Source organism: Ambystoma mexicanum, chromosome 6p (genome assembly GCF_040938575.1).
Source record: "Ambystoma mexicanum isolate Mex_15411 chromosome 6p, UKY_AmexF1_1, whole genome shotgun sequence".
Lineage (NCBI taxonomy): Eukaryota > Metazoa > Chordata > Amphibia > Caudata > Ambystomatidae > Ambystoma > Ambystoma mexicanum.
The window spans coordinates 1292447535-1292475450 of NC_090935.1; positions in this window are offsets into that span (position 1 = coordinate 1292447535).

The following is a 27916-nucleotide window of genomic DNA, read 5'->3' on the forward strand; positions in this document are numbered from 1 at the left end:
TGTTGCCTTCCGCTAGCCCTATTTGAGCTAAGGAATAGACCAGGCTCCGACCACCACCTCACCCCTCACGAGGTGGTGACCGGACGTCAAATGCGCCTTCCTCTGACGCCAACATCAAGAGCATTCACCGACCATGAGAGTACTGCAACTGTCCTTGGTGATGAAATGTACCAATATGTGTCTTCTTTGATTACTAGTGTAGTGTTTGTGTCTCAACAGCTCGAGCGCACGCGGGGCGGGTCTAAGAGTGATCAACAAGAAGACGCGGATGAAGAATTGGAAAAGGGAAAACTGTGCAAAATTGCTAAAGGTGACCACATACTACTCCGCAATTTCAACAGAAAGTGGGACAGCCCACGCTTCACTGGCCCCCACCTGGAAGAGGAAGTATCAACGAGAGCAGTAAAGCTACAGGACAAACGTGCCTGGAATCACCTACACGACGTAAAGATCTGCAAACTCCAGACCCGCCCTAGCGTCACCAACAGGGCCTTTGAAAGAACAGCAAGAGCGTCGCCAATGGAGGAAGGGACTTCTACCGCAGCTAACGGCCAAAGTGTCCCCATACCCTGCCACCCCCCTGATTCCCCAGAGACAACTACTGAAATAGAAAGGGGTAATTACCATACCGCCCACCCCATGGCCACACGATCAAAGAGTAAAGAAACCTCTACCAGTTGAGCCCCAAACCCTCTGCCCATCGACCCCCTACCCACTGCAGTAATAACCCAACTGAAGGACATTGTTTTGCACATACACATGTAAACACTTGAATGTTCTCTTTTTTTTTTTTTTTTTTTCTTTTTTCTCTCGCACATGCAGGTACGGTGTATTATTGTACTGCTAAGAAAACAGATAACTAACAAAGTTCACTGCCCAGGAGGAGTAGATGATACCCTCAGACAATAACTACCCTGAAGAATTATCGCACCAGTTTGTCTATTACATAAAAAGGTCAAAGTACTTGAAAAAGAGGAGGGTACGTGTCTACTACACAGCACTTCTCTTGGCCATAGAACAACCAATGCCCCACCTCCGCCCATACTTGCCTGTGCTAAGAGATAGATCACTTAGATTGGCGTGGGAACAGCTCTTCACCTGGGCACTGAACAACTACTTGATAGGGAGAGCTTGAAAACAATAACTAACACTAATAACAAGCATATTGAGAATTTTCAGGCGGGCAACCTTAACGTCGCAAGAATTAGCTGCCGGACTGCAGCAACGTAAGAGCAAAATGCCGGTGAGATTAGCCTCTGTAATAAAGATGATAGGGATTTTGATGATCACCGGGTTCGTGGCTGCCTCTGTATGGCGGAACAGTTATGCTATCAATATTTTTGCTGTATCTAAACCTAATATACCCCCACCCCCAGCTGCAACAGGTGTTACGTCAGGTGGTACTAGCAAAATTCCACACAAGGAAAATAGAGTTAAACGCAGCACATACTCAGACAATAAAGATATTGACAACTACATACAAAATTCAGCACACCTCTCAAACAACATGTGGTACCAACACATGACTCAAATAGGCAAACAAACAACAGAAGACAGCTGCTACGTCTGCTCATTGATCCCATACGCCATGAGTGCTTCGCGAACTTTCGTTGCCACGGAAATAGATGAAAAAACAGCACGGTGTATGATATACCTGGCACTGTTCCAAAAGAAAGGGAGATTTCAAGGGAACACGGTGCACCTGGTATGGAAAACACGAGACACATACCCGTACGAAAATAACTTCCTTAAGAGTTATTTGAGTTACCACAAGGCCAGTTTACATGCTGAAGCATTCAGATACATAACAAGTGGCCCTGAAAAAGGAGAAACAAAGAAAGTTACACTACAGTACCTACCATGTGATTGGTACGCCACTGAAGTTCCTGGTAAACAAGGATGTTGGGAAAGACCACTGATAATAATAACAAGGAAGGTGTACCTGGGTGACAAATGGGACACAGGAGTGGTTGGCAGCAACATGGAAATCAGAGAGGATACTACAACTATTGCTGAACACAACAACAGATGTTGGACGACTTGGGTCAAGTACGTACCCATGCTAACATGGATAGAGAAGGATGAAGACCCAATAACAATACTGCCGATGACTGCACCTAAGGTATGCTACCAACATAAAGGAGAAGTGAACGTAGGATACAACACTAACTGTGCAAGCGTGACAGAGCTACCTGAGGGGGGAGCAGGAACAGCAGTAGTAATGGACCATTACTGGGCCTGTGGAGACAAGGCATACCACACACTGCCCCCTCTGTGGAATAGTGTATGCACAATGGTACACGTTAATGTACCATCACTAGTGGTGCCCCAGAAACATGTGAATGTGGCAAACTTCCCCAAAATGGATGAAGGAAACAAGAGGAAGAAGAGATCTGCACAGCTTCAGAAGGGGCCAGAAAACCAAAACAACGGCAACAACACTGTCCTGAATAGAAAGAAAAGACAAGGAGAACCCCTGACAGGAAATTACCTATGGGGAAGGTCGGAAACAGCACTCACTTCAATTCCGCCAGAACACAGACTATTCAGCAGAGCAGCAATGTTCTTCGCCTCAATAATACATCCGGGACTACAGGCTTACGCAAACGCAAAATGGCTCCAGATAACTAGATGGGAACTAATGATGACAATTAACTCTGCAGTAAATGGATTCAACGCAATAAAAGAGGAATTGCGAGCAGTGAGGATGGTAGCACTACAGAACAGATATGTACTGGACCTCCTCACAGCAATGGAAGAAGGAGTTTGCGTAAAGATAGGACAATCATGCTGCACATTCATTCCTGCTAACGATGCTGACAATGGTACACTGACAGAAGCAGTATCACAATTGGCCCAGATGCACTCCAAAATGATGGATGAAAGTAAAGGTGTGAAAAAGGACGAGAGCTGGTTTTCGACGCTATGGTCATGGATGCCATCTTGGCTGTCAGATGGACTGAAGATTATAGTTGGATGCATTATTTTGGCTGGAGCTGCACTTATCATAATAAGATTTTGGAAGGCCCGGAAGGCACGCACCACAGACGAGATGATCAAAATGGTCGGTATGCACCCCTTGATGCCAGCAGATGACGGCCAACACACAGGCACAATAATAAAAGAGAGAGAGAGGTTGCGCAACCAGATCATCACCAACCACCTGGACCCACCATCTGTGAAGCTCAAAAACCCAAGAAACCCAAGGAGCTACATAGGGAAATGTGTATACTGCACACCTGGAGGAACCTGTGTGTATATGTACTGGTCATTTGAAGACCATGTTAACCACTATGGGCATTTGGGAGGAGTAACTAAAATATGGAGAGTGAGAGGAGATAAGGAAAAGGATATGTTTGTGGTCGACAAGTCGACCAGAGGGGGGACTGAAGTGGGAAAAGTGAACAAAAGGCTCCCACCAATCCCCTCTCAACCCTGGCCTAGAGGATCACGGCCCAGACACCCGCCACGAGAGGAGTTTGCCCATCTACCAGACGACCAAATACCCTGGTACAGGAACATACGGCTGTGCCCACCCGCCTGCCCACCAGCCTGCCCTGCACATGCCGACACCTGCGGCATGGATGGACTCGACTGAATCATCCAGCACCAAATCAACACATCGTTAGAGATGCCATGACGACCTAGCCAATGGTCAGCACACCCATGCAAACATACACACCGGACACTCCCACACCAATCCACACGAAAAACATACTCAGTGCTATGACGTAGGCGACGGACACACCCACGGAGGTGCATCTTTATTATTTTCCACATAGGCTTTCCAAATGGCAGAAACGCAAGACGCACAATGAACTCATCTAAAAAGGCTTGCTCACGCTTCTCCTAAGCCCACGTATCATAATGAGAAATATAACGAAGACACGATACTGGGGATAGAGCAATATGATACCATAACCTAAAGCGCTCTGTATCAAACGGTTCCACCTATGCACCAGGCCCAAGTAGGCCGCAAGCAAAAGCTTCCATGAACATTGAATGAGCAAGAGTTTGGTTGCTGACCATGCAGAATGAGCCCAGCGAAAGCAGACAGTCAAGGTGTCATGATCTCTGCTTCCAAAAGGTCAGGGTTTTCCCAACTCCCTTGGAAACAGATCCATAACCCAGGTTCCGAGTGCCAACCAGTCCCAATTGGGACCTTTTGGACCCAGTCCTGGCGCCAGTGGCACCAGGCTCATAAATATGCCCAGTCCCAGCGCTGGAAGCGCCGGGCTCATAATGCTTGGGTGGACTTACCTGCAGCAGACCATGCTGCTTACTTGCCTGCCAGTTGAGCCTCTGATCCTCTTCTGTTTGGAACTACTTTTCCTGTTGGGTGGGGCAGGAGCCACTCCCTAGATTCAGAACACTGGAACTCTTCTGGAAAGCAGGAACTCTTTTCTTACCTAGGCGTGGCTGTGGAAGGAGACACCTAAGCACTACAGGAGGCTATTTAAACCACACCCGATGGATGAATCTTGCTTTGCGTTATTCTGCATCCTCTGCAGCAGAACGCTCATCGTGTCTTCTGCATCTGATCCTGGGCCTAAGGAAAAAGGCTTACCATCCTGAATCCAGTCTTCAGCAACACCTATAAAGACAAGAAAGAACAGGTTAGCATTACGGTCTTCAGTGATAGCTCTTCACTTACCTGGTCCATCGGCTGTCACCAACGCCTCGCGCTGCATTCCGGCATCTGAAAGACAAAGGCTTACCTACTCTTTGTGCGCTCCGGAGGTCTTCACACTGCATTCCGGCATCTGAAAGACAAAAGCTTACCAACTCTTTGCACGCTCCGGAGGCCTTCGGCGCTGCATCCCGCATCTGAAAGACAAAACAAGGTGCGTTTAAAGACATTGGGGAACTTTAATACTCACGTGCCATTACTCCTTTCCACATCTAACCCAGTGGGTATTCCGGCACCCTGCAGCCGCTCCGAACTTGTACCTGCAAAATAAAAAGACAGTTAGAGCGCATCGTGAAGCAGGCAACAAGCGCTTACTTACGTGCTTCCAGGCACTTCTATTCATCACACGGGCTCCATCTTCAACTCACTTCAGCCCGTCATCCGCCATCGCCGGAACCCTGCAAAACAAGAAACATCATTACTAAAGACTTTAAAGACATTAGAATTTCTCGAACCTTACCGTTCGTGCAGTAAACGACGGACAGCAGTCCTCTGAAGTCAAGAGGCCTGCTCCCCTTATCCAGTGAAGAAACTGGTTACAGCACCCTGCCCCGAGGCAGATGGAGAGCACGGCGTTCACTTACCTAAGGTGAGTGCGTTAACCTTTGGGGTTCTACAGGAGAAGAGAAAGGGAAGAAGAGAGAGACATTCGATAACCCAGTTCCTTAATCCCATATTTTCTATCTGCAGACATCTTACCCTTCGAGTCAAACATACAGTGCACAGAGATCCAGCCCAAAGAGCCAGCCCTGTGTTACACATCACCTTTTGAAGATACGGTATACGCCCAGTCAAGACCGGCGCCTCTATGGGAATCAGGTGAGCGTTACAGAACGCAAAGCCTACCACAAAACTCCCGTCCAGGCGCTATGGAAACCTCGGATACCGACCAGCTAGCCCAGTTACTTGGGGAACTAAGGGCAGAAGTACATGCAGCCCGTCAGGAAACGAACGCTCTAAGAAGGGAACTGATTATTTCCAAGGAGCGAACAGATGATCTCGCTAGACAATTGCTACAGTCACAAGCCGGACAGACCCCGTTACCCGCATCTGGGGGAAATCTTCCTTCTACATCCTCTATGAATCCAGTGCAGATCAACCTACCTGGGAATGTACCTCTGGCTCCGCCCGAACGATTTTCTGGTGACCCAAAGAGGTTTGCAGTATTTATCAATCAGTGCCGGTTGCATTTCTTATGCCGGCCAGCAGCCTTTCCAACTGATCAAGCTAAAGTAGCTTTCGTGCTTTCGTACCTTAGTGGCAATGCGGCAGACTGGTCGATCCCTCTAGTAAATCAAGATGATCCGGTCCTCCATGATTTTCAAGCTTTTCAGCACAGTATGGAAAAACTGTTCGCAAGACATTCACAGGGGCAGGCCTTGGACAATGAGCTTCTTTTGTTGCGACAAGGTAACCAAGACCTTTTGGCTTATATTGCGTCTTTCAACAGACTGATAGTGGAAACTCAATGGCCTGAGGACAAAAGGATTACGCTGTTTTATAAAGGTCTACGTGGAGAGCTCAAAGATGTGTTAGCCCAAGTAGTGAATCCCCCACAAGATTGTTCGGACTATAAAGACTTAGTCGTTCAAATAGATCACAGACTGCAGAACAGGAAGGCCGATCGTTCCAAGTTTGATGCTCGAGTATTTTCCAAACCGCCAACTCCTTCCAAAGGAGTAGACTCCGGGGAACCCATGCAAATAGGGCGTCTGAAAGGTCCTCTAACACAAAAGGAGCGGGAAAGGAGAAAACAGTTGCAATTATGCCTCTATTGCGGAAACTCAGGGCACTTTCTTCGAGAATGTCCGGTGAAACCTGCCAAGAAGGCAGTAGGAGCTGCAGTTACCAAAGTTACAAACTCTGAGCAGGGAAACGACCTCGCCCGACAAGAATAGAGGTCCTCTTGCCGAGCGTGAAAACCAGTTCCGTGACCTCGCATTTCGTGATACCTATGGTCCTCATTAGCCCTGATAATCCGGATCGATTACATGGAATTGAAGCTTACGTCGACAGCGGTGCCATCAGCAATTATGTGGATCATGAAATGGTTTTGAGGATGAATCTAACTCTTTGTCCCAAGGCTGTAAAGGACGTCATTACTACGGTGGATGGTACGGAGATAGCCTCCGGGCCAGTAACGCATACCACTCAAGAGGTGATGCTAGTAAGTCAAGATGGACACCATGAGAAGATCGTGTTCGATGTGATCAAGGCCCCTCAGTTTCAGATTATTCTAGGAATACCTTGGTTAGAGAAACACAATCCTCTGATCGATTGGCGAGCAAGAACGGTCCAGTTTCCAGAATGTGTCTCTACTTGTCACCCTCCACCTGGTGTTGCACTGGCAGCAATTTCTTCAGAGACTCCCCAGTTACCTCCCGAATACCTAGAATACCAAGATGTTTTCCGGAAGGATCAGGCTAACTCTCTACCTCCTCATAGGTCTTATGACTGCCAGATAGACCTGATACCTGGATCTACTCCTCCTTGTAGTAGAATTTATGCCCTCACCGAGCCTGAGAACCTTCACCTTCGACAATACCTGGATCAATACCTGGCAAATGGGTTTATTCGTCCTTCCAAGTCCCCTGCTTCTTCAGCTTTGTTCTTCGTTCCAAAAAAGGAAGGAGACCTTAGAACTTGTATAGATTATCGCTCCCTGAACCAGATCACCTTTAAGAATAGATATCCATTACCTTTGATCCCTGAACTCCTGGACCAAGTCAGAAAAGCATGTATATATACAAAGCTGGGTCTTAGAGGAGCTTACCACTTGGTACGAGTAAAAGAGGGCGATGAATGGAAGATGGCCTTCCGCACCAAGTATGGGCTATTTGAATATCAGGTCATGCCCTTCGGACTTTGCAATGCCCCGGCCGCCTTTCAATATTTTATGAACGATGTCCTCAGAGAGCTCATAGATGTGTGTGTTGTTGTTTACATTGACGACATCCTCGTTTATTCTTCATCGGAATCTGAACATCGGAAACACGTGAAAATGGTCCTCGAAAGATTACGTCAACACAAACTTTTCGCTAAGTTGGAAAAATGTGTTTTCAATGTGACTGAGGTTGAATTCTTCGGATTCATATTATCACCTGGCGGAGTGCGTATGGATTCAAAGAAGGTCGATGCAGTTCTCAAATGGCCATCACCATCCTCCGTAAAAGGTGTGCAAAGCATGTTAGGCTTCGCTAACTTTTACAGCAGGTTTATCCCCGAATTCTCTCGAATAGTCCAGCCCATCACTGCCTTGTTAAAGAAAAACAAATGTTTTGAATGGTCTACCGAGGCGGAACAAGCTTTCCAGGATTTGAAGACTAAATTTATCTCTGCACCAATCTTAAAACACCCTCGCCCCAAACTCCCCTACATCGTGGAAACTGATGCTTCAAGCCTTGCCATGGGGGCAGTTCTATCACAAAAGGACCCGGTAACCAATCAGTTGCATCCCGTGGCATTTTGGTCCCGCAAATTCTCGCCTCCTGAAATCAATTACACGATTACTGACAAGGAACTTCTGGCTATCAAGTTTGCCTTTAAGGCTTGGCGGCATTATCTGCTGGGGGCCCGACACACCGTTACTGTGATTTCGGATCACCGAAACCTGCAATATTTGAAAACCGCAAAAGCCCAATCCTCTAGACAACTCCGTTGGGCATTATTCTTTGCCGAGTTTGACTTCATAATTACCTATCGACCTGGTACAAAGAACGGTAAAGCTGATGCCCTTTCTCGGATGGGAGTGGAAGAACACTTGATCAACCCTAAACCTGTACCAATCATTCCCGAACAAAGAATTCTGGGTGTAATCGCCACAGAATCCATAGAGGAAGTTAAGGATAAAGCCAGGCAACTTGTAACTCCAGCAAACATACAGAATTGGCATCTGCAGGGAAAGGACTTTGCAGTAAAGGACAACTTATTGTATTTCCAAGAACGATTATACCTACCCAGCACAGATTTACAGAAAAAAGTAATCTCTTGTTATCACGATTCTTTAATGGAAGGACATCCCGGTATGGCCAAGACCTCAGAAAAGATCAAGCGCTACTTCTGGTGGCCATCTTGGAAAAAAGATATCAGAGACTTTATAATGTCCTGTGGAGTATGCGCCCAAAACAAGAGTCAAAAGGAAAGACCAGCAGGCCTCTTACGCCCTATTGACATCCCACCTCGCCCTTGGCATACGCTTTCTATGGACTTCATCACCGATCTACCTCCATGCTCCGGATACAATACGATTCTAGTAATCGTGGACTTATTCTCCAAGATGGCGCATTTCATTCCGCTCAAAGGCTTGCCAACAGCAGCAACTCTGGCCCGAGAATTTCTCGAAAACATCGTCCGACTGCACGGTTTTCCTTCGGTTCTACTTTCGGATCGAGGTAGTCAATTTATTTCTCATTTTTGGCGAAGTTGCTGTCGGTCGGCTCAAATTGATGTGAGACTATCGACCAGTCACCACCCTCAGACCGACGGACAAACCGAGAGGACCAATCAAACTCTGGAATTGTATTTACGCTGCATGCTGCAACAAACTGAAAAAACTTGGAAAGACATCCTTTGGATAGCCGAATATGCCTACAATAACTCTGTCCATTCGGGAACTGGGAAAACCCCGTTTTTTCTTTTGTACGGCAGTCACCCTCGAACCTCGGAGTTGGATCCCCTCCAAGATCTTGAAACACCAGCAGTAGACTACCTGCATTCTACAATCACCCAAGCCTTTAAGGAAGCTGTTTCTCACCTTCAAAGGGCTAAAGAACAATACAAGAAAGGAGCAGATCAACATCGGAAGGAAGCCCCTCAATATCAAGTAGGGGATCAAGTCTGGTTATCCACCAAATATCTACCTCTAAAAGGGCCACGCACATTCAACCCAAGATACCTTGGTCCCTATTCCATCACTACCATAGTAAACCCAGTAGCAGTCAAGTTGGACTTGCCCCCGCACATGAAGATACATCCGGTCTTCCACGTCTCTCTATTAAAACCCGTGCAACCTCAAACCCGACTAACTAAATCTCCAAAACCTATCCTAGTTGATGGAGAACTCGAGTTTGAAGTCAAAAGCATTCTGGACTCCAAGATCTCCAAATCTAAACTATTTTACCTAATTGACTGGAAAGGTTACGGCCCCCAAGAGAGATCCTGGGAACCTGCTGAATATGTCCACGCTCCTCGCCTAATCAAAAGATTTCACCGAACATTTCCTGACAAGCCAAAACCCCCGGAGAAGCCCGGTTTGGGAGGGACTTGAGGGGGGGGGTACTGTCATGATCTCTGCTTCCAAAAGGTCAGGGTTTTCCCAACTCCCTTGGAAACAGATCCATAACCCAGGTTCCGAGTGCCAACCAGTCCCAATTGGGACCTTTTGGACCCAGTCCTGGCGCCAGGGGCACCAGGCTCATAAATATGCCCAGTCCCAGCGCTGGAAGCGCCGGGCTCATAATGCTTGGGTGGACTTACCTGCAGCAGACCATGCTGCTTACTTGCCTGCCAGTTGAGCCTCTGATCCTCTTCTGTTTGGAACTACTTTTCCTGTTGGGTGGGGCAGGAGCCACTCCCTAGATTCAGAACACTGGAACTCTTCTGGAAAGCAGGAACTCTTTTCTTACCTAGGCGTGGCTGTGGAAGGAGACACCTAAGCACTACAGGAGGCTATTTAAACCACACCCGATGGATGAATCTTGCTTTGCGTTATTCTGCATCCTCTGCAGCAGAACGCTCATCGTGTCTTCTGCATCTGATCCTGGGCCTAAGGAAAAAGGCTTACCATCCTGAATCCAGTCTTCAGCAACACCTATAAAGACAAGAAAGAACAGGTTAGCATTACGGTCTTCAGTGACAGCTCTTCACTTACCTGGTCCATCGGCTGTCACCAACGCCTCGCGCTGCATTCCGGCATCTGAAAGACAAAGGCTTACCTACTCTTCGTGCGCTCCGGAGGTCTTCACACTGCATTCCGGCATCTGAAAGACAAAAGCTTACCAACTCTTTGCACGCTCCGGAGGCCTTCGGCGCTGCATCCCGCATCTGAAAGACAAAACAAGGTGCGTTTAAAGACATTGGGGAACTTTAATACTCACGTGCCATTACTCCTTTCCACATCTAACCCAGTGGGTATTCCGGCACCCTGCAGCCGCTGCGAACTTGTACCTGCAAAATAAAAAGACAGTTAGAGCGCATCGTGAAGCAGGCAACAAGCGCTTACTTACGTGCTTCCAGGCGCTTCTATTCATCACACGGGCTCCATCTTCAACTCACTTCAGCCCGTCATCCGCCATCGCCGGAACCCTGCAAAACAAGAAACATCATTACTAAAGACTTTAAAGACATTAGAATTACTCGAACCTTACCGTTCGTGCAGTAAACGACGGACAGCAGTCCTCTGAAGTCAAGAGGCCTGCTCCCCTTATCCAGTGAAGAAACTGGTTACAGCACCCTGCCCCGAGGCAGATGGAGAGCACGGCGTTCACTTACCTAAGGTGAGTGCGTTAACCTTTGGGGTTCTACAGGAGAAGAGAAAGGGAAGAAGAGAGAGACATTCGATAACCCAGTTCCTTAATCCCATATTTTCTATCTGCAGACATCTTACCCTTCGAGTCAGACATACAGTGCACAGAGGTCCAGCCCAAAGAGCCAGCCGTGTGTTACACATACATCACCTTTGAAGGTACGGTATACGCCCAGTCAAGACCGGCGCCTCTACGGGAATCAGGTGAGCGTTACACAAGGGCACAACGTTGCAAACTCTCATACCGCAAGCCGACGGCAAGGTTACACCTGCAAGATAAGCCAGGCACACAGTGAGAAATGCAATATTAATTGTGCAGAATTCTGCCTCAACCACGGTCCCACCTCACGTGACCAAGCCGAACCTGATAGGGTGCCAAGCCCAGGAGGAAGAAGGCGCCTGGATCCCCCGTCTCAAGACACAGGCAGATACAATTAAGCGACTCAATGGACATCTGCAGCGGTGGGAGTAGTCGGCCTTCCTGCTTATGAATAAATCCTCACATTGTCTGCACATACCCATAGTGAAACATTGTTGCAAATGACAGGTGCCCCGCGAGCTGGGAACAGCGATGGTCCCAGACTGGGGGGCTCGCGGGTGGACCAATCAGAACATGGGGCCCTTATCACTGACGCCATTAACATTGACCAATCCTCAGGGGTCTTCATGTAACAATTTTTATGTATCAAACTGAAGGGACAACCCAAGTATACCACCTGACTGACCCTTAACCACTAACAACGTTCTCTATACGTATGCTATACTAACCATACCACTCGGGGAACCAATCCAGAGTGGCGATAGGTTTTTTGCTAACTTTCTCAGGTGACGCAAGTAGCGCGTCATACTAAAGTAAAAAGGGCCTGCGAGCCCCACGATGTTGAGAGAGTGTCAGGACGGATGCGTACGATCCTTGACCCATCCCTGCCGTTTTGTTTAATAAACAGCAGAATCACCTTGCTTCTTGCGTGTGTCTCATACTCTATCTCTTTTGGGATATACGGGAGGAGTTGGGGCCTCCCTGCCCGGAGGTCCGCGGACGGCCCAGCCGACCCCGGGAGAATTTCCCCCCGACAGCCCCCACCCCCCAGCCACCATGGGCAGCCCCCACCAGGCCCCCACTCATGTCTCCCACCCACCACCACCCCCCAGCAGTTCAGGGGCAGCCCCCACCAGGCTCCCACCCATGTCTACCAACCCCCAGCCCCCAGCCCCCATGGGCAGCCCCCGCCAAGCCCCCGCTCATGTCTCCCACCACCCCCACCCCCCCAGCAGTGTGGGGCACCCTCCACCAGGCCCCCACCCATGTCTCCCACCACCCCACCCCCTAGCCACCATGGGCAGCCTCAGCCAGGCCCCCACGCATGTCTCCCACCACCCCCACCCGCCCAGCAGTGTGGGGCACTCTCCACCAGGCCCCCACCCATGTCTCCCACCACCCCCACCCCCCATCCACCATGGGCAGCCTCCGCCAGGCCCCCACTCATGTCTCCACCCACCCCCACCCCCCAGCAGTGTGGGGCACTCTCCACCAGGCTCCCACCCATGTCTTCCACCACTCCCACTCCCCAGCCACAATGGGCAGCCTCCGCCAGGCCCTCACTCATGTCTCCCACCCACCCCCACCCCGCCAACAGTGTGGGGCACCCTCCACCAGGCTCCCACCCATGTCTCCCACCACCCCCACCCCCCAGCCACAATGGGCAGCCCCCACCAGGCCCCCACTCATGTCTCCCACCACCCCCACCCGCCCAGCAGTGTGGGGCACTCTCCACCAGGCCCCCACCCATGTCTCCCACCACCCCCACCCCCCATCCACCATGGGCAGCCTCCGCCAGGCCCCCACTCATGTCTCCACCCACCCCCACCCCCCCCAGCAGTGTGGGGTACCCTCCACCAGGCTCCCACCCATGTCTTCCACCACCCCCACTCCCCAGCCACCATGGGCAGCCTCCGCCAGGCCCCCACTCATGTCTCCCACCCACCCCCATCCCGCCAACAGTGTGGGGCACCCTCCACCAGGCTCCCACCCATGTCTCCCACCACCCCCACCCCCCAGCCACCATGGGCAGCCCCCACCAGGTCCCCACCCATGTCTCCCACCACCCCCACCCTCCACCCACCATGGGCAGCCCCCACCAGGCCCCCACCAGGTCCCCACTCATGTCTCCCACCCACCCCCACCCCCCAGCAGTGCAGGGGCACCCTCCACCAGGCTCCCACCCGTGTCTACCACCCCCCCACCCCCCAGCCACCATGGGCAGCCTCCACCAGGCCCCCACTCATGTCTCCCACCACCCCCACCCCCCAGCAGTGTGGGGCACCCTCCGCCAGGCCCCCACCCATGTCTCCCACCACCCCCACCCTCCACCCACCATGGGCAGCCTCCGCCAGGCCCCCACTCATGTCTCCCACCACCCCCACCACCCACCCCCAGCAGTGTGGGGCACCCTCCACCAGGCTCCCACTCATGTCCCCTATCACCCCCACCCCCCAGCCACCATGGGCAGCCCCAACCAGGCTCCCACCCATGTCTACCACCACCCCCACCCCCAGCACTGTGGGGCAGCCTCCACCAGGCCCCCACTCATGTCTCCCACCACCCCCACCCCCCAGCCACCATGGGCAGCCCCCACCAGGCCCCCACTCATGTCTCCCACCCACCCCCACCCCCCAGCAGTGCAGGGGCACCCTCCACCAGGCTCCCACCCGTGTCTAACACCCCCCCCACCCCCCAGCCACCATTGGCAGCCCCCGCCAGGCCCCTACTCATGTCTCCCACCACCCCACCCCCCCAGCAGTGTGGGGCACCCTCCACCAGGCCCCCACCCATGTCTCCCACCACCCCCACCCCCCACCCACCACGGGCACCCTCCACCAGGCCCCCACCTATGTCTCCCACCACCCCCACCCACCATGGGCAGCCTCCGCCAGGCCCCCACTCTTGTCTCCCACCACCCCCACCACCCACCCCCAGCAGTGTGGGGCACCTTCCACAAGGCCCCCACTCATGTCCCCTATCACCCCCACCCCCCAGCCACCATGGGCAGCCCCAACCAGGCTCCCACCCATGTCTACCACCACCCCCACCCCCCAGCACTGTGGGGCAGCCTCCACCAGGCCCCCACTCATGTCTCCCACCACCCCCACCCCCCGGCCACCATGGGCAGCCCCCACCAGGCCCGCACTCATGTCTCCCACCCAGCCCCACCCCCCAGCAGTGCAGGGGCACCCTCAACAAGGCTCCCACCCGTGTCTACCACCCCCCCACCCCCAAGCCACCATTGGCAGCCCCCGCCAGACCCCCACTCATATCTCCCACCACCCCCACCCCCCCAGCAGTGTGGGGCACCCTCCACCAGGCCCCCACCCATGTCTCCCACCACCCCCACCCCCCACCCACCATGGGCACCCTCCACCAGGCCCCCACCTATGTCTCCCACCACACCCACCCACCATGGGCAGCCTCCGCCAGGCCCCCACTCATGTCTCCCACCCACCCCCACCCCCCCAGCAGTTTGGGGCACCCTCCACCAGGCTCCCACCCATGTCTACCACCACCCCCACCCCCCAGCACTGTGGGGCAGCCTCCACCAGGCCCCCACTCATGTCTCCCACCACCCCCACCCCCCAGCCACCATGGGCAGCCCCCACCAGGCCCTCACTCATGTCTCCCACCCACCCCCACCCCCCAGCAGTGCAGGGGCAGCCCCCACCAGGCTCCCACCCATGTCTACCACCCCCCACCCCCAGCCACCATGGGCAGCCCCCGCCAGGCCCCCACTTATGTCTCCCACCACCCCACCCCCCCAGCAGTGTGGGGCACCCTCCACCAGGCCCCCACCAATGTCTCCCACCACCCCCACCCCCCAGCCACCATGGGCAGCCTCCGCCAGGCCCCTACTCATGTCTCCCACCACCCCCACCCCCCCAGCAGTGGGGGGCACCCTCCACCAGGCCCCCCCCATGTCTCCCACCACCCCCACCCCCCACCCACCATGGGCAGCCTCAGCCAGGCCCACACTCATGTCTCCACCCACCCCCAACCCCCCAGCAGTGTGGGGCACCCTCCACCAGGCTCCCACCCATGTCTCCCACCACCAACACCCCCCAGCCACCATGGGCAGCCTCCACCAGGCCCCCACTCATGTCTCCCACCCACCCCCACCCCCCCAGCAGTGTGGGGCATCCTCCACCAGGCTCCCACCCATGCCTCCCACCACCCCCACACCGCAGCAACCATGGGCAGCCCCCACCAGGCCCCCACTCATGTCTCCCACCCACCCCCACCCCCCAGCAGCGCAGGGGCAGCCCCCACCAGGCTCCCACCCATGTCTACAACCCCACCAACCCCCAGCCACCATGGGCAGCCTCCGCCAGGCCCCCACTCATGTCTCCCACCACCCCCACCCCCCCAGCAGTGTGGGGCACCCTCCACCAGGCTCCCACCCATGTCTCCCACCACCCCCACCCCCCAGCCACCATGGGCAGCCTCCACCAGGCCCCCACTCATGTCTCCCACCACCCCCACCCCCCAGCCACCATGGGCAGCCTCTACCAGGCCCCCACTCATGTCTCCCACCCACCCCCACCCCCCAGCAGTGCAGGGGCACCCTCCACCTGGCTCCCACCCGTGTCTACCACCCCCGACCCCCCAGCCACCATGGGCAGCCCCCACCAGGCCCCCACTCATGTCTCCCACCCCCCCACCCCCCGAGCAGTGTGTGGCACCCTCCACCAGGCCCCCACCCATGTCTCCCACCACTCCCACCCCCCACCCACCATGGGCAGCCTCCGCCAGGCCCCCACTCATGTCTCCCACCACCCCCACCCCCCCCAGCAGTGTGGGGCACCCTCCACCAGACCCCCACTCATGTCCCCTATCACCCCCAACCCCCAGTCACCATGGGTAGCCCCAACCAGGCTCCCACCCATGTCTACCACCACCCCCACCCCCCAGCACTGTGGGGCAACCTCCACCAGGCCCCCACTCATGTCTCCCACCACCCCCACCCCCCAGCCACCATGGGCAGCCCCCACCAGGCCGCCGCTCATGTCTCCCACCCACCCCCACCCCCCAGCAGTGCGGGGGCACCCTCCACCAGGCTCCCACCCGTGTCTACCACCCCCCACCCCCCAGCCACCATGGGCAGCCCCCACCAGGCCCCCACTCATGTCTCCCACCCCCCCACCTCCCCAGCAGTGTGGGGCACCCTCCACCAGGCCCCCACCCATGTCTCCCACCACCCCCACCCCCCACCCACCATGGGCAGCCTCCGCCAGGCCCCACTCATGTCTCCCACCACCCCCACCCCCCCAGCAGTCTGGGGCACCCTCCACCAGGCCCCCACTCATGTCCCCTATCACCCCCAACCCCCAGCCACCATGGGTAGCCCCAACCAGGCTCCCACCCTTGTCTACCACCACCCCCACCCCCCAGCACTGTGGGGCAACCTCCAGCAGGCCCCCACTCATGTCTGCCCCAGCCACCATGGGCAGCCCCCAACAGGCCCCCACTCATGTCTCCCACCCACCCCCACCCCCAGCAGTGCAGGGGCATCCTCCACCAGGCTCCCACCCGTGTCTACCACCCCCCCACCCCCCAGCCACCATGGGCAGCCCCCGCCAGGCCCCCACTCATGTCTCCCACCACCCCCAGCCCTTCAGCAGTGTGGGGCACCCTCCACCAGGCCCCCACCCATGTCTCCCACCACCCCTACCCCCCACCCACCATGGGCACCCTCCGCCAGGCCCCCACTCATGTCTCCCACCCACCCCCCCAGCAGTGTGGGGCACCCTCCACCAGGCTCCCACCCATGTCTACCACCACCCCCACCCCCCAGCCTGTGGGGCAGCCTCCACCAGGCCCCCACTCATCTCTCCCACCACCCCCAACCCCCAGCCACCATGGGCAGCCCCCACCAGGCCCCCACTCATGTCTCCCTCCCACCCCCACCCCCCAGCAGTGCAGGGGCACCTTCCACCAGGCTCCCACCCGTGTCTACCACCCCTCCACCCCCCAGCCACCATGAGCAGCCCCCGCCAGGCCCCCAATCATGTCTCCCACCACCCCCACTCCCCCAGCAGTGTGGGGCACCCTCCACCAGGCCCCCACCCATGTCTCCCACCACCCCAACCCCCACCCACCATGGGCAGCCTCCGCCAGGCCCCCACTCATGTCTCCCACCACCCCCACTCCCCCCAGCAGTGTGGGGCACCCTCCACCAGGCCCCCACTCATGTCCCCTATCACCCCCACCCCCCGCCACCATGGGCAGCCCCAACCAGGCTCCCACCCATGTCTACCACCACCCCCACCCCCCAGCACTGTGGGGCAGCCTCCACCAGGCCCCCACTCATGTCTCCCACCACCCACACCGTCCACCCACAATGGGCAGCCTCCGCCAGGCCCCCACTCATGTCTCCCACCACCCCCACCACCCACCCCCAGCAGTGTGGGGCACCCTCCACCAGGCCCCCACTCATGTCCCCTATCACCCCCACCCCCCAGCCACCATGGGCAGCCCCAACCAGGCTCCCACCCATGTCTACCACCACCCCCACCCCCCAGCACTGTGGGGCAGCCTCCACCAGGCCCCCACTCATGTCTCCCACCACCCCACCCCCAGCCACCATGGGCAGCCCCCACCAGGCCCCCACTCATGTCTCCCACCCACCCCCACCCCCCAGCAGTGCAGGGGCACCCTCCACCAGGCTCCCACCTGTGTCTACCACCCCCCCACCCCCCAGCCACCATTGGCAGCCCCCGCCAGGCCCCCACTCATATCTCCCACCACCCCCACCTCCCCAGCAGTGTGGGGCACCCTCCACCAGGCCCCCACCCATGCCTTCCACCACCCCCACCCCCCACCCACCATGGGCACCCTCCACAGGCCCCCACCTATGTATCCCACCACCCCCACCCACCATGGGCAGCCTCCGCCAGGCCCCCACTCATGTCTCCCACCCACCCCCACGCCCCCAGCAGTGTGGGGCACCCTCCACCAGGCTCCCACCCATGTCTACCACCACCCCCACCCCCCAGCACTGTGGGGCAGCCTCCACCAGGCCCCCACTCATGTCTCCCACCCACCCCCACCCCCCAGCCACCATGGGCAGCCCCCACCAGGCCCCCACTCATGTCTCCCACCCACCCCCACCCCCCAGCAGTGCAGGGGCAGCCCCCACCAGGCTCCCACCCATGTCTACCACCCCCAAACCCCCAGCCACCATGGGCAGCCCCTGCCAGGCCCCCACTTATGTCTCCCACCACCCCACCCCCCAGCAGTGTGGGGCACCCTCCACCAGGCACCCACCAATGTCTCCCACCACCCCCACCCCCCAGCCACCATGGGCAGCCTCCGCCAGGCCCCTACTCATGTCTCCCACCACCCCCACCCCCCCAGCAGTGTGGGGCACCCTCCACCAGGCCCCCCCATGTCTACCACCACCCCCACCCCCCACCCACCATGGGCAGCCTCAGCCAGGCCCACACTCATGTCTCCACCCACCCCCACCCCCCCAGCAGTGTGGGGGCACCCTCCACCAGGCTCCCACCCATGTCTCCCACCACCCCCACCCCCCAGCCACCATGGGCAGCCTCCGCCAGGCCCCCACTCATGTCTCCCACCCACCCCCACCCCCCCAGCAGTGTGGGGCACCCTCCACCAGGCTCCCACCCATGTCTCCCACCACCCCCACACCGCAGCCACCATGGGCAGCCCCCACCAGGCCCCCACTCATGTCTCCCACCCACCCCCACCCCCCAGCAGTGCAGGGGCAGCCCCACCAGGCTCCCACCCATGTCTACAACCCCACCACCCCCCAGCCACCATGGGCAGCCTCCGCCAGGCCCCCACTCATGTCTCCCACCACCCCCACCCCCCCAGCAGTGTGGGGCACCCTCCACCAGGCTCCCACCCATGTCTCCCACCACCCCCACCCCCCAGCCACCATGGGCAGCCTCCGCCAGGCCCCCACTCATGTCTCCCACCCACCCCCACCCCCCAGCAGTGCAGGGGCACCCTCCACCAGGCTCCCACCCGTGTCTACCACCCCCCGCCCCCCAGCCACCATGGGCAGCCCCCACCAGGCCCCCACTCATGTCTCCCACCCCCCACCCCCCCAGCAGTGTGTGGCACCCTCCACCAGGCCCCCACCCATGTCTCCCACCACTCCCACCCCCCACCCACCATGGGCAGCCTCCGCCAGGCCCCCACTCATGTCTCCCACCACCCCCACCCCCCCAGCAGTGTGGGGCACCCTCCACCAGACCCCCACTCATGTCCCCTATCACCCCCAACCCCCAGTCACCATGGGCAGCCCCAACCAGGCTCCCACCCATGTCTACCACAACCCCCACCCCCCATCACTTTGGGGCAGCCTCCACCAGGCCCCCACTCATGTCTCCCACCACCCCCACCCCCCAGCCACCATGGGCAGCCCCCGCCAGGCCCCCACTCATGTCTCCCACCACCCCCACCCCCCCAGCAGTGTGGGGCACCCTCCACCAGGCTCCCACCCATGTCTCCCACCACACCCACCCCCCCAGCCACCATGGGCAGCCTCCGCCAGGCCCCTAATCATGTCTCCCACCACACCCACCCCCCCAGCAGTGTGGGGCACCCTCCACCAGGCCCCCACCCATGTCTCCCACCACCCCCACCCACCCTGGGCAGCCTCGACCAGGCCCCCACTCATGTCTTCCACCCACCCCCACCCCCCAGCAGTGTGGGGAACCCTCCACCAGGCTCCCACCCATGTCTACCACCACCCCCACCCCCCAGCACTGTGGGGCAACCTCCACCAGGCCCCCACTCATGTCTCCCACCACCCCCACCCCCCAGCCACCATGGGCAGCCCCCACCAGGCCCCCACTCATGTCTCCCACCCACCCCCACCCCCCAGCAGTGCAGGGGCACCCTCCACCAGGCTCCCACCCGTGTCTACCACCCCCCACCCCCCAGCCACCATGGGCAGACCCCACCAGGCCCCCACTCATGTCTCCCACCCCCCCACCCCCCCAGCATTGTGGGGCACCCTCCAGCAGGCCCCCACCCATGTCACCCCCCACCCACCATGGGCAGCCTCCGCCAGGCCCCCACTCATGTCTCCCACCACCCCCACCCCCCAGCAGTCTTTGGCACCCTCCACCAGGCCCCCACTCATGTCCCCTATCACCCCCAACCCCCAGCCACCATGGGTAGCCCCAACCAGGCTCCCACCCATGTCTACCACCACCCCCACCCCCCAGCACTGTGGGGAAACCTCCAGCAGGCCCCCACTCATGTCTCCCACCACCCCCACACCCCCAGCCACCATGGGCAGCCCCCAACAGGCCCCCACTCATGTCTCCCACCCACCCCCACCCCCTAGCAGTGCAGGGGCACCCTCCACCAGGCTCCCACCGGTGTCTACCACCCCCCCACCCCCCAGCCACCATGGGCAGCCCCCGCCAGGCCCCCACTCATGTCTCCCACCACCCCACCCCTCCAGCAGTGTGGGGCACCCTCCACCAGGCCCCCACCCATGTCTCCCACCACCCCTACCCCCCACCCACCATGGGCACCCTCCGCCAGGCCCCCACTCATGTCTCCCACCCACCCGCCCCAGCAGTGTGGGGCACCCTCCACCAGGCTCCCACCCATGTCTCCCACCACCCCCACCCCCCACCCACCATGGGCAGCCTCCGCCAGGCCCCCACTCATGTCTCCCACCACCCCCACTCCCCCCAGCAGTGTGGGGCACCCTCCGCCAGGCCCCCACTCATGTCCCCTATCACCCCCACCCCCCAGCCACCATGGGCAGCCCCAACCAGGCTCCCACCCATGTCTACCACCACCCCCACCCCCCAGCACTGTGGGGCAGCCTCCACCAGGCCCCCACCCATGTCTCCCACCACCCCCAGCCACCATGGGCAGCCCCCACCAGGCCCCCACTCATGTCTCCCACCCTCCCCCACCCCCCAGCTGTGCAGGGGCACCCTCCACCAGGCTCCCGCCCGTGTCTACCACCCCCCCACCCCCCAGCCACCATGGGCAGCCCCCGCCAGGCCCCCACTCATGTCTCCCACCACCCCCACCCCCCCAGCAGTGTGGGGCACCCTCCACCAGGCCCCCACCCATGTCCCCCACCACCCCCACCCCACATCGACCATGGGCACCCTCCACCAGGCACCCACCCATGTCTCCCACCACCCCCACCTCCCACCCACCATGGGCAGCCTCCGCCAGGCCCCCACTCATGTCTCCCACCCATCCCCACCCCCCCCAGCAGTGTGGGGCACCCTCCACCAGGCTCCCACCCATGTCTACCACCACCCCACCCGCCAGCACTGTTGGGCAGCCTCCACCAGGCCCCCACTCATGTCTCCCACCACCCCCACCCCCCCAGCAGTGTGGGGCACCCTCCACCAGGCCCCCACCCATGTCTCCCACCACCCCCACCCCCTCACCATGAGCATCCTCTGCCAGGCCCCCACTCATGTCTCCCACCACCCCCACCCCCCAGCAGTGTGGGGCACCCTCCACCCAGCCCCCACTCATGTCCCCTATCACCCCCACCTCCCAGCCACAATGGGCAGCCCCAAACAGGCTCCCACCCATGTCTACCACCACCCCCACCCCCCAGCAATGTGGGGCAGCCTCCACCAGGCCCCCACTCATGTCTCCCACCACTCCCACCCCCCCAGCCACCATGGGCAGCCCCCACCAGGCCCCCACTCATGTCTCCCACCCACCCCACCCCCCAGCAGTGCAGGGGGACCCTCCACCAGGCTCCCACCCGTGTCTACCACCCCCCACCCCCCAGCCACCATGGGCAGATCCCACCAGGCCCCCACTCATGTACCCCACCACCCCCACCCCCCAGCAGTGTGGGGCACCCTCCACCAGGCCCCCACCCATGTCTCCTACCACCCCCACCCACCATGGGCAGCCTCCGCCAGGCCCCCACACATGTCTCCCACCACCCCCACCCCCCCAGCAGTGTGGGGCACCCTCCATCAGGCCCCCACCCATGTCTCCCACCACCCCCACGCCCCACCCACCATGGGCAGCCTCTGCCAGGCCCCCACTCATGGCTCCCACCCACCCCACCCCCCCAGCAGTGTGGGGCACCCTCCACCAGGCTCCCACCCATGTCTACCACCACCCCCACCCCCCAGCCACCATGGGCAGCCCCCACCAGGCCCCCACTCATGTCTCCCACCCACCCCCACCCCCCAGCAGTGCAGGGGCAGCCCCACCATGCTCCCACCCATGTCTACCACTCCCCCACCCCCCGGCCAGCATGGGCAGCCTCCGCCAGGCCCCCACTCATGTCCCCCTGCCCACAGGCCCTGACAATCCTCAAGCATGTGCCTCATGGCCGGCCCCACAGCCCAAAGACACAACCAAGTATTACATGTGCCCATGATACTACTCCAATGGAAACAATGTAAATCAACACATGTGTCTCACATACACACAATAGTTGCAAGTGAACCTGAAAACCCATATCATGACATGCATGAAAACAATGAGAAGAAACCACACATTGAAGAATGAAAAAATCCAAATAATGTATTAAAAACAACAGCAATGGCAATCAAAATTAAACAAAATACACAAGTAAAAAAATAACAAAATTAAGCTGGCTGTCCCTTTTCAAATTAAAATCAATAAATGATAATCCAAAAAAATATCTTCCAAAGTTCAAGTCCATGAAAAGGAAATGAAGGGAAAAAAGAAATAGAAAACCATTGCTCCATGGGAAAAAATATTCATAGTAAAAAAAATATCCAAATCCAAAGTCCAACTATGTACAAAGTATTCAGTGTCCATCATCCCAAGAGAAGAAATGAAACCTACCAAAAAACCTATCTAAAATGGAACTATATACAAAAGGTGGAGCAGTGTCTGTCGACTCCAAATAAAAATAAACTATAAAGGAAACCTATCACTAAATAACTATATACAATGGCGGTGGGCCAGTCCAGCGGCTCACTTAGTGGTGTTTCGGGCCAGGGCATCATCGAACTCCTCGTCTATGTCCCGGAGGCGGTCCTGTTCCATGGCCCAGAGGGTCCGCAGGGACGCCGACATGTTCACCTCCAACTCCCTGCGGATTGCCTCGAGGCACTCGGCCCGCCTCAGGGCCCTCCGCATGGAGTTCTCCGCCCTGACCATCGTGAGCCGCGCCTCTTCTGCCCGCCGCCGCTCCGCATCTATGGCGTGGCCCAACCGCTGCCACATGGAAGACACTTCCCGTCCAGGGTCCTCCTGCCCTCCGGCCGATGCCTGCCCCTCCGATGTTGAAGGCCCCGAGCTATCGTGGCTCCTACCGACAGCCTCCTGCTGCTGCAGCTGCTGCTGTCCATGTGCCCTGTCCGATGGTGCCTGCACATCCTCCTCCAGCCGGGGTGCAGTCGTTGATGTGGCCACCCCTGCTGGACGTCCGACTCCCGACTGTGGCAGGGATCTTTTGTCCACCAGCCTGGCCGCACGGTCGGAGGCAGCTCCACAGGGCACCCAGGTGACACATGGGTGGGAAGATGGCATGGAGGACGACTGGGGCATAGGGGGTTCTGTGGAGAAGGGGGTCGGAACAAGGTCCAGGAAATGGAGGAATCCAGCCCTGGTGAGCTGTCCATTGGGTCAACGCGGTCAACGAGCCATGCAAGAAGACGTGCAGACTCATCATGAAAAGACTGCAGGTCAGCTCGCATGGCCCGTTGACGCAACGCCACCCCACCCTGGACAGGCTCAACCTGGTGCAGGATAGCCACATCCGCAGGGAGAGGAAGGCCAGGTGTTGTAAGCCAATCCTCTCCCTGAGAATGGTTCTGGAGGTAGGCATCCCCGCTGGTGCAAGATGATGCAGTGACAGGAGCAGGGACAGGATTGCACACAGGCACCTCCGCCGCGGCATGTGCTGCCTCCTGTCCCTGATCCTGCACTGCACCACTAGCACCAGTGGAATCCCCACCTCCAGACCCCGCCACTGTCGCTTGCACGGCCTCTTCCTTCACCAAACCCCCCACCAACCTGGATGACTCCGTGCCATCTTCCTCCGTTGGGCCCTGTGGGGTCCCAGCTGCCCCTTCTGCTGCCGAGGAGTCCAACTCCAACCTCTGCCTCTTGGACCTCCCCTCGGCAGCTGCGGCCTGGGATGCGGCACCGGACTCCTCACTCCCCGACGAGATCACAACCTGGGAGGGGATCCGGGCCTTGCGTCTCCGGCTGGTGGTGCGACCCCTGCCGCTGTGCTCCACAGCACCTTCTCCGCCCTCTTCATCAGTTGAAGCTGCAGACAGGGAGAAAGAAAACACAGGCATCAGGGCACTGTAAAATGGACTCATTCACACATGATAGTTATACATGAGTGGCATTGGTAAACCTCAGACATGGCATCACAATCCCCAACACACATGTCATTTCAACTTGCACAAGTGAGCCATACTACAGCCATATTGCAACAGCCAGCACCATCCATTCACATACAACAGCAAGAGCAGCCAAAGGTCATCCACACATCACATGCAACATAGGGAGTACACTACACATGCACACACACAACCAAACTTGCATGCATGTGTACACCTCCGCCAACTGTCGCAGTGTTTTGATCGACATCCATGTCACACCTGACAATCATTCCTCCACATCCTGTGCCATGCAAGCCCACACACACAAGCACCATCCATGTGTCACACATGAGACCCCTCGCATGTGTCACCCTCACGGCCCTGTACACCCCCCGTACTTGGCCACATAAAAATACATGTTCAACCTGCACACTCCTGGCACACCACCACACGCACAGCTTACAATCAGTATGCATGTATACTTACCGCTCGACTCCAGACGGGTCTGCTTCTCAAGGACCTGGATGTGGAGCTATGGGGATATGCGTTCCAGGACCCTCATCTGATCTTCCGACAAGTGGCCCCGGCGCCCCTTAGCATCCGCTGCCTTCAGGAGGCACCGGGCCTTGTTGAGGGTCCTGGACCTGAAGTCCTCCCAGCGCTTCCTGGCACGTTCGTAGTCGCGGACTGCCACCTCCTCCGCGTTGATGGCAGTCACAATGTCCATCCAGATCCGAGTCCATCCTTCCTTGTAGGCGCGCAATCTTCCGAAGAGGGCATCATCCTGCCCCAGGACATGCTCCACCAGGACACCAACTTCGGTGGCAGTGAAGCTGGTGCCCCTCTGCCTCCTTGGCCGGGGGTTTCCACTGGTGCCAGATGTTGCAGTGCCTGACATGGCAACCCCAGAGGCAGGAGTGGGTGGGCAACTGGGTCCTGGGGCTGGGCTGTGGGGCGATGGAAAAGCAGTCGGGAGTCTTCGGTTCCAGCAGGGGTGGTCACAGCAACAGCACCCCTGACTGATGTGCAGGCAGCAAATGGCAGGGCACGTGGGCAGCAGGCAGTCAGGCAGCAGCAGATGGCAGGTGGGAGCATGCTCAGGGCTCTGGGGGGCAGTAATTCGGCCTTCTGGGCAGGAGCGTGGTCTTCCGTGTGTGAACGTGTGGCCAGCTTGATACGGAGTGATTTTGCACGTGAAAATCCAACACGTCTGCGTGTAATTCGAGGAAAGGCCCTTAGCGCGTAAACGCATCAGCACACGTCTGTACATTCATTGGCCCAAAGGCCACCAGCGTATGCGCGTCTATGAAGTCACGTGCACGTTGAATAGGGCACATGTTGCATGTTAAAAAAATGAAAGACAAGTCCGAGTGTCAAAGCGTGTAATTGGTGGAAATGGCCTTAGCGCGTACACACGGAAGTGACAAAGCGTGTAATTGGTGGAAATGGCCCCAGCGCGTACACGCCGCGTAAGTGACGCTGGACGTGTGGGCCTGCATAAAAGGTACGTGTAGAACACCATTTCCTTGTACGTGCTTTTCGTGGAGAGCGAGCGGGTGAAATCTGTACTTCTTGTCATTTCACACGCGATTTACTTCACGGCGTTTCAAGTTCGTACTCCCTGTTACATCTGACAGCTTTTTCTCTTTTTTCTCTTTTTCTGGTTTTCCTGGGCCTGTTCCCTCAAACAGCGTTCCCTTCTACTGTTGTCCTGTCTCCTCAGACAGCGTACAATTCATCTTTTGGCGGGGTGTTGCCAATGCGCACACGTGCTTCTTTTTCACGCTCTTTTTCCTGGCAGACGGTGAGTCACGCACGTATCTAACATCTGTGCTTGCCCCATGTGTAGCCTACCCCTTCAGAGGTCATTCTAGGCTGCGTGTGACACGCATACGTTCATTCTTGTGTTACTGGGTGCCACAGCGTAGTGCAGGTTTTTTTTTCCACACACGTGGTCTAGGAGGGGTTGCGTGCACGTCATCTCCCTTTTTTGGGCTTCCTGTGCGTTGCGTGACCCGTCATCTTTCCCCAGGGGTCACATTCAGCCTTGCTAGAGCACTAGGGTACAATTAACATCTGGTACCCAACCCCTTTGAACCCCAATTGCCCAGGACAATAGTTTACAGCCACTCCCATACGCACATTAACATCAGTTCCATGGTTGGGAGGCAAGGAATCCGTAAGGGTGGCAAAGGTGGACGAGCCACAAGTGGTGGCCGTGGTGGATCCGGTAGGGGACGTGGTCATTTCTTGCAGGGTGACCCTGTCCCCCCATGTGTGGAGGACCAGTCAAGGGCACCCATAATCCGCCCCCCTGGTTGAGGCTGATGTGGCTGACAACATCCATGCTCAGCCCTTGTTGGACCAGCCCATTGTGGCACCAGACCTGGCTGACTCCATGGCTGACTTCCAGGTCAGCAGGCCTATGACACGTGCGCCGGTACACGTTGATGTCATCAGGCCACGTGGATCAGGTGCAGCAAGGTCATCTGCTGCACCAAGTAGGCAGGGTGGAGAGGCTGCAGGGGCAGCTGCGGCTCCATCCACCCCAGCTCTCACACACCCAGCCAGGACAGTGTCGGTCCTAGTCCATCCTGCTGACATTCCCCCAGACACCATTACACTTGAGCCAATGCCTGCACCAACTCCCATGCTGAGTGTGCAATCCCACACTCCTGATACAGAGTCCACCAGGGCTCCTGCCCCTAGTGTCCAGAGCGGCGTAGGACACTCAGGATCACCACCACCTTCCAAGTGGAAGAGGAAGAGTGCTCGTCCGCACAGGCTGATGCCCCAGACACGGCTACACAGTCTGGCCCATCGAGGAAGCTCAGCTTCACGGATGTCGAACTGAATGCACTTGTCGAGTATGTGTCCGCACATGATAACAAGATGGTCATTGTTGCAGGATCCAAGACCACACCTGCACAACGACAGGCACACTGGCAGATTGTTGCGGACATCGTAAGTGCCCTTGGAATCGTGTCACCTTGCAACAACATTGTTGCTTATTTTTCTCTTTTCATTCAGGCAGATTGTTTGCATTCCACCACTTTTACTAGGCATTTCTCAGTCCTCTAGTCACATGTCTGACATGGCTATGGTAAAGTGGAGTGACTTTGCTACCTGGATATCATTTGTTTAGACATGTCCCTGTGCAATCGGACCATTTTGGACTGGCAGCTCCAGGTGAAAAATCAGACCTGTTTGAATTAGAAAAGCTATTACATGAGGGAACTGGACTGAATGAATAAGTGCTGCCCTCCTCTCCATCTTCACTCAATAGCAATGGTACATGCCATCTGTGTGATGGCATGTGTATTTCACCTGGCAATCACAGGCCAATGTGTGATGCCACT